This window comes from Seriola dumerili, unplaced genomic scaffold (assembly GCF_002260705.1).
Source record: "Seriola dumerili isolate Sdu_G_001 unplaced genomic scaffold, Sdu_1.0 BDQW01000052.1, whole genome shotgun sequence".
In the NCBI taxonomy this organism is placed as follows: Eukaryota; Metazoa; Chordata; class Actinopteri; order Carangiformes; family Carangidae; genus Seriola; species Seriola dumerili.
Window position 1 is genome coordinate 14,594,412 of NW_019174307.1, and position 13,292 is coordinate 14,607,703.

The 13,292-nt window shown below is 40.8% G+C and overlaps 1 protein-coding gene across 1 annotated transcript in view; it reads left to right on the plus strand.

Moving 5' to 3' along the window:
* col4a2 (collagen type IV alpha 2 chain) overlaps positions 1–13,292 on the plus strand; it is a 66,699-nt gene that overhangs the window by 6,301 nt on the left and 47,106 nt on the right. The window lies entirely within an intron of this gene.

A 13,292-nucleotide genomic window follows, 5' to 3' on the forward strand; every position in this document is an offset into this window, starting at 1 on the left:
CTTGGATGTTTGCCCCCATTGGTGTAGAAATGTCACTTTAAACAAGCATACGTGTAGAATTATGAACACAATCGAAGGCAGACTATTGTGATGGAGGATTAAAAGGTCAGTAAATCGGAATGAGATTTATTTTGGAGCTTCTTGTAGGGTACTGAAAGGTGGCTTGCATTAATCAGCCAATTTTCTCTCCATCATTTGCAGGATGTGTGAGTCTGTGCCCGATTTCTTTTTATTCTCGCATGTGCAGAGAATGCGGGGTGTGTTTATCTCTGGGCTCACTGAAGTTGGATTTTATGGGAAACATCCTGAGCGCAGAATTGTGTGAAGAGAAAATAGATTATCCAGAGAAGCCTCTCTAAACAGGAAAAGGAAACGGGGTGGAGTTAACTGTGTCAGAGTTGCTTTACAACCCAACTGGACCCCACACAGTTTGACGACTCCAGAGAGTGGTTACTGAGATGTATATTCACTATGTAAACCCGGTCCTGTTCACACTGCACATGCAGCACCATGAGAAGGAAATGTAAATGTGATGTGTAAGAGCATGACGGTTTGTAAGATAAAATTATGAACTTCTGTATTAAATCTATTCAGACACTTCATATATATACAGTGGGTTGGATGAACTTTGAATACACTAAACCCATAAACTTTTTATGAAGTGTCTGCGATCTATATTTTATCTATAAAGTATTTATGGGCACCTGCCAGTGGACATTTGACATTACATGGGTGATGCGTGCTGTTTATAGCTTAATCCCATTTCCGAACATGGATCCATGTTCTTAACATTAATGTGCTGTATATATGTAAGTATAGACCCTTTCCCCACCAGTCCTTTTTTTGTTGGCATAAAAACGTTTTAATGATATTATTGTTTTGTTATTTAGATGTTGTCATGAAGAGAAAATATGTAGAAAAAAAAGAAAAGAAAAAATCTTTATCCAGGGCAACAGGGAAGTGGGATACCAGTGGTTTAATTCCATAGATAATCACTGTTCATTCCCAGTCATGTGTGACAGCCTGCAGTCACATCACCACACATGTTCCACTGCCCTGATACAAAACATACAGTATTTATCGAGACTCTCCTTTCTCTCTGTCTGACTCTCTCTCTGTTTGCCTCGCTCACTGAAGTTGCACAGATTATATGAGGACAGTTGCCTCTTGGAAATACATACATTTATATATCTACCTAGGCGCCTGGTTCTGCAAGTGCTCGGTGGCACCTGCAAGTTGCCATATTGTAATTTTAATCTCATCAGTTAGTTGGTTAAAAGACTCACTGAGATCAAGAGTTTTACAAGAGAGACCTAGGAATAACACAGTATACACAACATCACAGCAAGACAATTTATTCATCACACAACTTTAGTTTGTGAAGCACAAACAGAAACCAGTGTTATTTCTGTTGGTTGTGAATATACAACATTTATTGCAGGCCTGAGGGAGAGGATTCCTTACACAAAGCAAGGTGTAGTATGCTGCACAGATCATATTGTAAAGCCCTTCAAAAACCTTCTGTTTGTGATTTTGAAATTTTGATCTATGTCGCTAATAATTATATATATATATAATACACTTACCTTACCTAAGCACGCTCATCTTCTATACGACTACTACTATAATATATATATATATATATATTATATATCTACTACTACTAATGTATATATTAATATATATTCATATATATATAAGAGAGAGAGAGAGAGAGAGAGAGAGAGAGAGATGACTTGACTTTTTCTACCTTTGAAGAACACATCTATATTTACCTGCCTTTCTACTTCCATGTTTACCTGCCCACAGTATGTATTTCTATCCTGGAAGTCAATGCTGTACTTGTGTCTTCTGTTGAAAGGAAGTAAACAAAATGCAATTTAATTTGATATTCATTAACAAAGTGCTTCTTTATCACCTCTCTGGTTTGTGCAGTATTTTTAAACTCCATTAGTTTAAACTGACTTTTATTTGGCTTGGAATTAAGTTCGGAAGTAAGTTGTCTCTGGAAAATCCCTATATACTGTATATATATATATATCCGCTCCTGTCCTTTGCCCTTACTCCATCTCACAGTGATTAATGGAGAGACACAGGGGTCCCATCAGGCTGTGCTGAAAGAAATCCAAAGCCTCGGTCCTCCCGGTCCTCCTGCAGCTCAGTCTCTCACTTCCTTTTATAGCCTCATTCTGCCCCTGGTCTCCTGTCTTCTGTCCCTTCACTCTCTCTCCATCTATCTCTGAAAGGGACACTTGGCATACAGTCTGTCCTCCCTCACTTTCGCTCTTCCTCTCCCAGCTCGTCTCCTCCACGTTCCAGCTCTCTCTCCCCCTCGTGTCGCCCTCCTACACGTGCGCCGCTGCTCGCCTGCCTCTCCTCAGTAGAGGTGAACCTTCTCGGTGAGCGCAGATGGAAGGATTGTTTCAGCTGTGTTTACACAAAGACACTCAAAGACACTCAGAATTACTCTGTGCTTTCTTATACTGTCTGGTTCAACAGGTGCCCACTTAGTGTCTGAATTCCTGCAGTAATTTGTTTGAATTTGATTTATATGGGGATGTGTAGACTAGAACTGGTCATATCCTACAGGTGGTGTGAAGGCCCTCCATAATCTCCAAACTATGATATCTCATCAAGCAGGAACATGACCATTCACTGATCTCACTGCTGTGCTTTGTACATTTTTTCCTCTGGACTGGAGACAAAGACCATTTATTTCCATCACAGCTGTGGTTTAATTGATTCGACTGAATTATTTCTTGTCATGGGAAGAATGTTAACAAAGTTAAATGCACACTTTGTGATAACATGACCGTTTCCAGCTTCTCTCTCTCTCTCTCCCTCATCCACAGACTGACTTTTTTCTTCTCTCTTTTAGCTATGCTGATGGCATGGCAGTATGGATGGCAATATCTGCTTGTAGGCTACCACCACTTAGGTCCAGACTGAAGTATCTCAACAACTATTTGATGGATTGCCTTGAGACTTGGTACATATATTCCACGACGCCCAGAGAATCAATCTTAACGATTCTTGGGTTATACCCTGACTTTTCCTCGAGCGCCACCATGACATTGACCTTTGTGGATTTGAATGGAATGTGTCAAAAACTATTAAATGGATTACCATGAAATTTGGTACACACAGTCATTGTTCACCTTCAGGACGAATTGTAATCTTTTTTTTCGTCTTTTCACTTAGCACAATCATCATCTTTGGTTTAGGACCTTTTTCCTCCAAAACTAACATTATACCTGCTTCACGTCATCATGTTAACATTGTTGTGAGCATGTTAGCATGTTGACGTTAGCATTTTGCTCAAATGACCACTTTGAGTTCCTAGCATAGGTTCTGGTTTCTTTACCTTTTCCACCTACTCTGTCTCTGGACTCAGCCCACACTAATCCTACCATCCTAATCATTAAGTGTGTTGAACTCTACATGACTACCTTCATTTTACTTTCTCTCATCCTTAATCCCCCTCCTCCCTCATTTTGGAAGGTTTTCCTCACATTTGGCTTCCTTGTGAGGACATTTTCTGCTCATACATAGAAATAAAACAACAAACACTGATGTCCTCAGGCCTCTCAGGTGTCCAGGTTGTTACTGGATGGATCCTTGCATCTGGATGTCATTGCTCATCTGATTATAGGGGTGAGATTAAGCAAGTCTGACAGGTTGGCCTTTTGGCACCAAGGACCAGAACAGCTCCATTTAGTTCATGCTGTAGCAGGAAGCCCTGATTAGAAATGTGGCCCACTGGGAAATGGAGTCGAGTCTCTGTGTGACCTGAGGCCAGTTAAAGGAGAGGGAAGGTCCAGCTGTGTCAGAGCAGAAACCAGAGCTGTGTTTACACTGGAGCTAAACCAGAAGGGCACAGTGGGAGTCTCTGCTCTGCCCTGCTTCTTTCAGGTCCCTCTGCTCTAGTTCATGTTCTCCTTCCATGTTATGTCCTGGTCTTTGCAGAGTCACCCTGACCCCCTGTCTCTGCAGTTCCTTCTCAACACTCCCCTTACTTTATTTTAAATTGTATAGCATGCTTTAAGTACAAGTTGTTGTGTCATAATCATGATAAAATAACAGGTACGTTAAAAAAATTGTTATTTGGTTTTAAATTTGATATAGTTAAAAAAATATAAAATGGTGTGGTGTTGGTTGTTTAACTGGGAGAATGTGACTCCTGAAAGGAACTTGCAGTGTAGAACCACAGAGTCCGGCCGTCATTCAGGGGAGCCATGCTGCAACATTAGCAGATTGCCGATCCATTGAAATGTGCCTTGATTGACTCGATACTGATCTTTAGGATCAGCTTGTGACATATGTAATTCCCATGTCCTCCGCCTCTTTGCTGTAGATTTCTAGATATCACTCACACCATTTTTGGACTTTTTCATTCACTCCTCCTTTTTATTTTTCTCTCATTCTTCTCAACAAGTCTGTGGCCCACACTCTCACCCACCCTCACCCACTCTTCGCCTGTTTTTCTTTTGATTTTCCATCTGCGTAAATGTACTTGTCTTGGGGTGATGAATGTGCACAGAAACTACAGCACTTAAATTCTCCAACAGGAAGTCGATGGTGGTGTGACAGGAAGCAGAATTAGCTGTAAAGGAGCAATGGTGCAGACAAGCTCTACTGTTTACAACTTATAAAGGCTGTAAAATCCATTATAGGTGGCAGGAGAATTTCCCTTATCACCTTAATGGAGGCCTTTGGGACATTTGGTGTTACATCAAGAAATGCTGCATTAAAAACTACGCCACTGCCATGGCAACATTTGACGTTTTGCTTTTCTTTGCTGTTTTGCTTCCTGCTTCTGTCAGTGTGTGTGTGTGTGTGTGTGTGTGTGTGTGTATGCATTTCAAACCGCTTTCTGAGTTTGTTTGTTTAACAGTTGAAATCTGATTATTTGATTCAATTCTATGTAGGACTATTCCCGGAAGGCAAAGCTGCACAGAAAGTATAAACTCTCCCTTTTGACATGCTGCCCTACTTTTTAGGCCACTGGCATTTTTTTTTCAAAAGCTGGTATTTAATAGTATTGCTGGAAAAGAAGTACCAGTAGAATGTGTATTAATTAATAAGCGAGTTGATCGTGAAAGTGGAGAACAAGCGTTTTGTATTCTGCTGTTTCTGTTGCAATTTTCCAGATGAAATAAACATCAGATGCTTTGCTACAGCAGACTGCCAGACTCATATTGTGAGGAAAACTTCCCACAGCGCGCATGAGTCACACAGCCAGACAGCAACAACCACCAGCATGATTTGTTCGCCACTGCCTCTCAACTCTTTTCACCCTGTGTTCGCTCCCTCACAAAGACATTTCCGATTTTATGTTTATGTCTTCCCACTCGCAATCACAGGGTCATTTAGACAGGCTTCTTTCCTCTTTTAATCCAGCAAAGCAAGAATGTCTTTACTCAAATCCTTATTTTGTCCTGAGTTCACCAAGGTTTCATGCAGGCTACAGACAGTGTGTTGAAATCATTCATATTGTTCATGATCTTTCTCTTTGGTACAAACGGCTAAACAGGCCTTGAACTGAAGCTTCAGGCCTTATTAATGGCCAGACGATATCAAGCCAAATCACAAGTGCTTTGATCCCGTTTAGGTGGTTGACACTGTCTCTGTGCAAAAATCATCTTTAAAATCATCATCTTTATCATTAAAAGATAAAGAAAAAAGTTTCTGACCAGCCAATTAACCTAGCCAACTAATTAACCCAATTAATTTTACATTGAGGAAACACACTGTGTAATCCTCTCGTCTAAAGCCATGCTAGCAACTCTGTGTGGCTGTACTCAGACCACTGTTCTTTGAGATAAATGCTAACTTCAGCATGCTAACACCTTCACAGTGACAATGCTAACATGTTGATGTTTAGGTATAATGTTTCCCGTGATCACCGTCTTGGTGTTGCATGTTAAAATTGCTAAATATTAAAATACATAAAGTCCATGAAGTAATCCTAAATGGCTGAAACTAAGGAGAATGTCATTAGTTTTGCAGGTATTTGGTAATAAACTTATGTTTTTGACAAATTGAAATTTTTATAATGTAATGTTGAGGGAAATTATAACGGCTTGTACTGAGGGGAACCTAAATGTTTTTACCAAATTTCATTGCAATCCATTGAATAGTTGTTGAGATTTTAGTCAGGACCAAAGTGGTGGACTGACATTGCCCTACATAGAGCCACACCGCTGGCATTGATAATAACATTTGCTATGAACAAAACTTTTCTACTGTTTTAAGTTACCTCTTGATGCAGACATTAACTCCAGCTTTGCTTACAGTGATTACCTCCCAGAGATGGCTCTCAACTGGCAAAGGGAGTACAGCACACCCAATGCAGTATCACTGACATTGAGATACAGTGCAGATATGCATCAAGGCATATCACGCAGCATGTTTCCTTCTCAGAGACTTCTTGTTGAAGGTGGCCAGGTGTTTCAAATTCAGCGAGTTTGCACTTTCTCTTTGACGTCCACATCGTTAGTGTGAAGAAGAGCAGCTGTAACCTTGGCACATCATAACAGTGACAGATATATATATCATATACAGTGTATAAATGTACACACACACAGACACACACAACTGAGCTGAAGATGGTGAAAGCACACGCAAACGCTCGCACGCGAAATGCCATAAAATTTCCCGTTCCTGGATAATGTATTACAACATATTTCATTCTGTGTTCACTGTGTAAAGTTCTTACGATCCAAAAGAAAACACACGTTGCATTCTCAGCTTATTAAATTTACTTAAAGGTACCTTGTAGAGCTTATGGTCACAAGTGGCATGATCACATTATTTTACACTATTCCACTAAGCAAAAGACGGAGAGGAAGAAGACTGGAAGCTGAAGTAAAGAATATAGGATTCAAGATATTGAAACATATCCACTTTACACACGTTTTTTAAGGAGGAAAGTGCATTCAGCATTTCTGTTAAAGCTCATGGATTCATACCAGTCAGGTAACTGTCTAAGCAACAGCTCTAGCGTGTTTTAGTGACTTGAGGAAAACTTTGTCTCACTTTTATTTAAGGGGTTTGTCAAGGAAACGCCACAACAGTAGTAGCCTGGAAACCTTAAATTAACCTGGGATCTAAGTTCCTATTGTCCAAACACTGCTTACTCTCCTAGTGGTGTTGGTTTTCCCTTCCTTACTCCTCTTGAGTCCAGACGTTATGCTGTCTTTTATTTATTATTTATGTCTTTACTCATGTCTTTTTAAGTTTGTTGGCAATGATAGCAGTCCTCTGAGGGTACACTGCTCCTGTCTAGTAACTGTAGATGGGTATTGGTTCATCCTCAGAGTTGAATAGAGGGATCAGACATTCCTCTGGGTCAGGGTCAGAGTGGAAAGGCTGTAGGTCAGATCTTTCATTAAGGATGAGCAACAGCCCCTGACAAACAGCCCACTTATGGTTTCCTTGTAGTGGGATTTAGTTTCTGTTGACTCTAATAGTCCGATAGTCTCAAGAGTCTTCATTACCATCATCACAGCAGCCGTATTTTACATCTCTGTCCTCAGTTTTGTCAGTGTTGTCCTCCTCATAGTGTGAGTTAGTGAAGGGTACCAACTGTGTCACCACCAGTGTCAGATCAAACGCTCATCCTGACCTGCGATAGTCTGTGATCTCGGTTCATTTGAGAACTCAAACACAGGAGGGGTCGCACACAAACACTGTTTATGCTCCACCGTGTCGTTTCATGTGTGAAAACTGAGAAACCAGCTCAAAGAGGCAGTTTGTCATTTCTATCACCCAGGTGACTGTTGTCACAAGGATCTGTCTGTGGCATCAAGGCGGATCTGTCAATTTCTGGATGTTTAAACAACAGCGCGTGGGAAATAGTATTTATGGAAACAAAAAAAAGAACAAAATTTGGATTTTTTAGCTACGAGATCAGCAAACAAGAAAATGCTTTTCTGACATCCTTTGAAATGTGTCCCTCTCTGTCACTACAGTGTCCTTCCTTTAAATGAAGGTTACACATCAAACTGTTCTTCATGCACATGTCTAAATCATGTTTTTAGTTTGCTAATAATCTTTTGGGATCATTGGATGTTTTGGTGAGTTATTTACCAGGAGAGATGTGGAATGCACAGCTGTGTGTTCCACATCACAGCCTCACATCTGTCTCCTTCTGCTTCTGTCTGTGTGTTTATGTATTTTATGTCTTGCATTTCATGGACTGCATTAATCTGGGTTTCCAAGATGATTTCAGATTCAGTTTCTCTCTCTCTCTCTCTCTCCCTCTGATGGCATTTGTAATTTTTAACCATGTTGGGATTATGTGTCCATTTTGTCTAATTATTGCAGTCATCATTATGTGGGTTCCTGATTGCTCTGAAGTACCACAGATCCTCCCACAATCCTTTGGTTTTCAGCCTCTTGCACGTGGCAGACTACAGCTGGGGGCCGGAGCCCCAGGTTCCCCCCTTCTCAAAATTAGAAAAATATATCTCTGCATCTGTATTTATAATTTGCCTTCAGTTTGTTTTGTCTGCATTATCCTTGCGTTTTTGTCTTGTCATCGGTCTGTTCCCGTGGCAGAGATGCTGTGTTGATTTTGACTGCTTTTGACATTAACAGGAAGTGTTAGGAAGTGGTTGTGTCTGTGGTGAACCTAATGTATACAGTTCGTGAAAAAAAGCAAAACCACGGTGACTCAAGCTCACCACAGAAGATCAACACAAACCGACAACCATCATCATGTCTGAATACGATGGTGACACAGTAGGAAAGACTGGAGACGAGCCATTAGTTGATTTACAGAAAATTAATCATCAAACAATTAAACAATTATCATCAAACAATTAATCATTTTCATTTATCAAGCCAGAGTGACAAACATTTTCATTCCAACATCTGAAATGAGAGAATTTGCTAATTTTCTCAGTTTTATACCAAAACATTGGACGAATGAATTGAGTAAACAATTAAGATAATAAGCAAAAAATAAACAAAAATGAATTTGATTGCAGTAGATTAGATGTTTCCACACTGAACAAACACCCATAAGTCCAAAGGAAATGCTCACTTATAAATCAGGAGACTACAAAGCAGAGGAAACCACCAATTCAAAGCATTCAGATAAAAACACAACATTGTCGTTGCGTATAAATAATAAATAATAGAACTTAACAAGTTATCACAGCCCTTTTTTTTTTGCTTTAGTGAGATGCCCTGGTTCAAGTGTGACAATATCCTCCAAACTGTCCTGACATACAGTAGAAAATGATGGAATAGTGAGGGACATGTGTCCACCTTGTCCATTATTGTCTTATAACAGGACAACTAAATGTGCATTATTCCCTAATAATGGCATGTAAAAGCACCTGTATCTATTTTTTTTCTAGAAAAAACTGTATTTACTGTTTCTCTATTCACAAAGCCAAATAAACCCTCTATATTTCTTTCTAATAGCATTAATAAAAATAATGTGTGTGTAAGTGTATCAGCAGGAGGGGGAGTAAGAGAAAGAAAACTGAGCGTGAGAAAGACGCTGTTGACCCAGCTGGTTTTATTACATTTACAATGTACAGCATATAGGGAAGGAGGCGGTGCCCATTCAGAGCAAGGCACCAGTGCAGCCATAAAGGACAGGGAGGCAACAAAAACAACATTTCTCACTGAGAGAGGCATTAATCTGACTCATTAATCTCAAGCTTGAAGAACGTGTACGCTCCTAGCTGTAGTTATCTTCACACGGTCAGTGTTCAATTAGATATTCAAGGAAGCACTGTTAAAGGCAAAGGCAAGTAACGATAGATGGAAGACAGCAAATAAGTGTATTTTCCTAAATGGGTTTCTTTAAGGGAAATAGTAGACTTCCTCCTGGTGAAATACCTCTTAACTGTATTTCACATCAACACTTACTTTCCTCCTGTAGCTCTGTTTTACAATGATTGATAGATAGTTACTGATATACACACTCAAGACATACTTCAAAACTGAGGAACCTGGAAAGAGAGGAAGAGATTTTGCTCGTGTGTTTGTTGAGACGCCACGTTGGCTCCAAGAGGAAACGTTGTCCACGTTGTCACGTGGACAAGCTCGGCCTATTTTTCTCCTTCATCTGTTGTAAAAATGTGTTACTTCTCCTCTGTCATGTGTGGTCTGGATGGCGTATACAAATGCACAGGTTAAGTTATATATGAGCAGGGGTGGGTGGTTTTTTGTGGCGAGCATGTTTACGTCGATGTAATTTTGAAACAGAGCAGAGAACTTCAGTGGATCCCACAGGCCACTGAAGGTAGTTCACAGGACATAAAAGATGATCAACACTGAAGAGTCGTACTGTAAACGAGAAGCCACAGATGAACCATCGCAGCAAACCGGATCCCAGCAACTGCCGGGGCTTATTTCATTATCTTTTTTCATATCATACACACTGTTGTCTGACAGTCCTCATAACAAAGGCAAAGCAAGTTCTCAATTATACTCTTAAAACCTTTCTAGAATACAGAAAGGAAACATGAATGTGTTCTTAATATAAAAATAGGTGACAAAGCTGGATGACATCAACTCATCTGTATGTGAATGGCGGAAATGACCATTCACTGTTACACACATGGCAATATATCCTCTTTGTGTGTGTGTGTCTTTCGTCGACAGATGAAATGTTGGGTCTGGTAAAGCATTTATTTCTCCAGTGTTGAGACTGGGATTCGGACTTCTTTCACTACAGCTCCACAGAGGTGTCAGATTTATGGTAATAGTATGTAGGACCGCACGTTGCGGGGCTAGCTGGTTCGGATTCATTTGTCTCTCGTGTCGCATGTTTTGGTATGTTGGCGGCTTCTGGGTCTGTAGTTCTTGATCCGACACGGTACATGGTTAGAAAGTCTTGTTGTGGATCTGCTTTGCTTTCACACCACAAATCAACCGCACCAGAGTTTGTTTGGAAGCAGATCGAGATCCACCTACTCAAGCATTCTCCCTCAGGTCCGAAACAGAGCTTTGAATTGTACCACCGGCTTTACCGCTTCAGTTCAATTCTGGTGCGTGTCGATGGCCTCTGCTTCAGTTTGTTGAGATGTGAAACGGAGCGGCCCCACAGTAACTAACCCAATAAGACAAGACACTTTTTTTGTTTTGTTTTATTTAAACCATCCACTGTGAGTCTGATAATGTGCTTGGAGTGCAATAAATCAGATGAGCAGTCTTTTAATGATATAAGAGGTCCAGCTGCAGTCTGCACTATTAATCCAAATGATAAATTATTTCTTTTGGGAACTTATCGGAGAAGAAACATAAACATATAGTTCAGTAAAGGGCCGAGCGGTGAGTTAGCAGTCAGTCCATATGATGTTTGTTTTGTCTTGTGTATTTTTGTGAACATGAACTGGACTAGAGCCAAAAGGCAACAGTGCATTTTACTTGATCTGGACAACCCTATGAAAATGGTTGGTGCAAGTTTTTGAACCTCATCCATTAACACGACTTTTTTTCTTGATGTAATGGATTAACATTGTGCTAACTTTTTTGCTTCATTGACAGTGCACCCACAAATGTGTGGGTGCATCATCCGATTAGTTTCCAAGATGCACTGCAGCTATGGAAAAGAGTGGGTTATTGTGTCAGTGGGTGGGGAAAACAGGATACTGCTGCACGGTCCTATTGTCTCCTGCTGAAACAGCCATCAGCTATTTTCAACCTGTAAACTGTAAAGTTGAATTGATGGTGCATTGCTCCATGATGTGTAATTGCTTTTATGGGAGCCATTCCTTTGTGTGTCTGTCCGGAGATGACGCAGTCTATTGTCTGTGGTTTGGATTTCCACCTCGGTGTGGAGAAAGGTCGTGCCGTGACTCTCTTAGGTCCTTATTGGGATAATATTTTCCTTTTTTTGTCTCTATTCCTAATAGATTGCTAGAAGCTAGAAGCTAGAGTGTTGCCAAGATGTCCACAGAGAGGATGGTTGGTTTGGGGGAAAAAAAAAAGTTCAAAATTAGGGACATGGGTAAAGGATGTTGCCACAATAGCAAAAAGGCTAAATTAAACCCATCACAGCATGTCTTAACTATACCAAAGAGCAGTCTGAAAGGAACCCCTCAGATCCACTGATATTTAACAAAGAAATGCAGCCTTGTGCATTCCATAAGGGCGGGGAAGAGGGTCTTTTTGTTGTGGAGATAGGGGATCATTAAAGGACGATGTCTGTTTGGTAAAAGAGGGTCTTTGTGTGTGAGGGGAGTCTCAATGTGGCCTTTGTCAGTGGGACCGCTGGGATCTGCTGTCAAAGTGAGGAGGGAGAATTTTTCTGATTCTTTATCTGCCACTTTGTTGCCACTGTGGGCATAAAGTGGTCATTTAGATTTTTTTTTAACAAGGGAGAGGGGAGGGTATTGAGGCATTTGCTGCCTAAGCAGGCTGTGGTATGGCTGTGTAGGTGGAGGACGTAGGCCGACACAAGACAGAGACGTCATAACCAGCTACATGGAGCCTCTCTGCATGGCTGTAGTCACTTTCACTCATATATGCTAATTTAAAGGCCACTCAATTCTCTAAACATTGGAAACTCGGAGTCGAGTGCTCCGTCTGTGTGTGTTTTTCATTTGTATTCACTCTCAGGCGTCAAGTTCAACAGAACACTTAAACTATCAGAGAGCTTTGTTGCCATTCTGGCGTTTAAATGGAAACAGTGCTTCAGGGTTTAAACAGTCACTGATTGGCCCACAGATCTATTTAAAGAACATTTGGATCAATGATTCGTCAATTCCAGCAAGTCATTTGAGCTAATGTCTTCTTCTGTGTCTGTTCTGCAGCAGGTGAAGGTGAAGGTGTGACACACAACATGTTATGTAGAGTCCACAGTTTTTGTGAAGGTTTCATATTGTTTTTCTTCTGCTTCTGATGAGTGAGAAAGTGTGGTCATGGCGAAGGATCCAAAGGGAGTAGGTTAAACTTTGATTTTTTTTCATGGGATTTCCATTTGAAACATCACACAGACACCAAATGTCTCCAACTCTCCATTCTGTGTTAATTAACGTCTCCAGCTATTCGAGCTAGCTGAGGGCCTTGACACCTCTGACCCGTGGGTTGGGAAATCCCGTTTGTGTGACTGCTTGCTTTGATCATGTCATGTCCACACTGACCCCATGGGCTGTGTGTGTGTGTGTGTACTTGTGTCATGTCTAGCACAGAATATCCTGTGATGGTGGGTGGTTTTGTTGGTATGCAGACATCCACAGACAAATTGTCTCAGTCAGCGGCCAGGCCCAGCCTCTCTGATGAATAGGGTTTTCATGGACACATGGCTGTCCGTTATGTCTGGATGT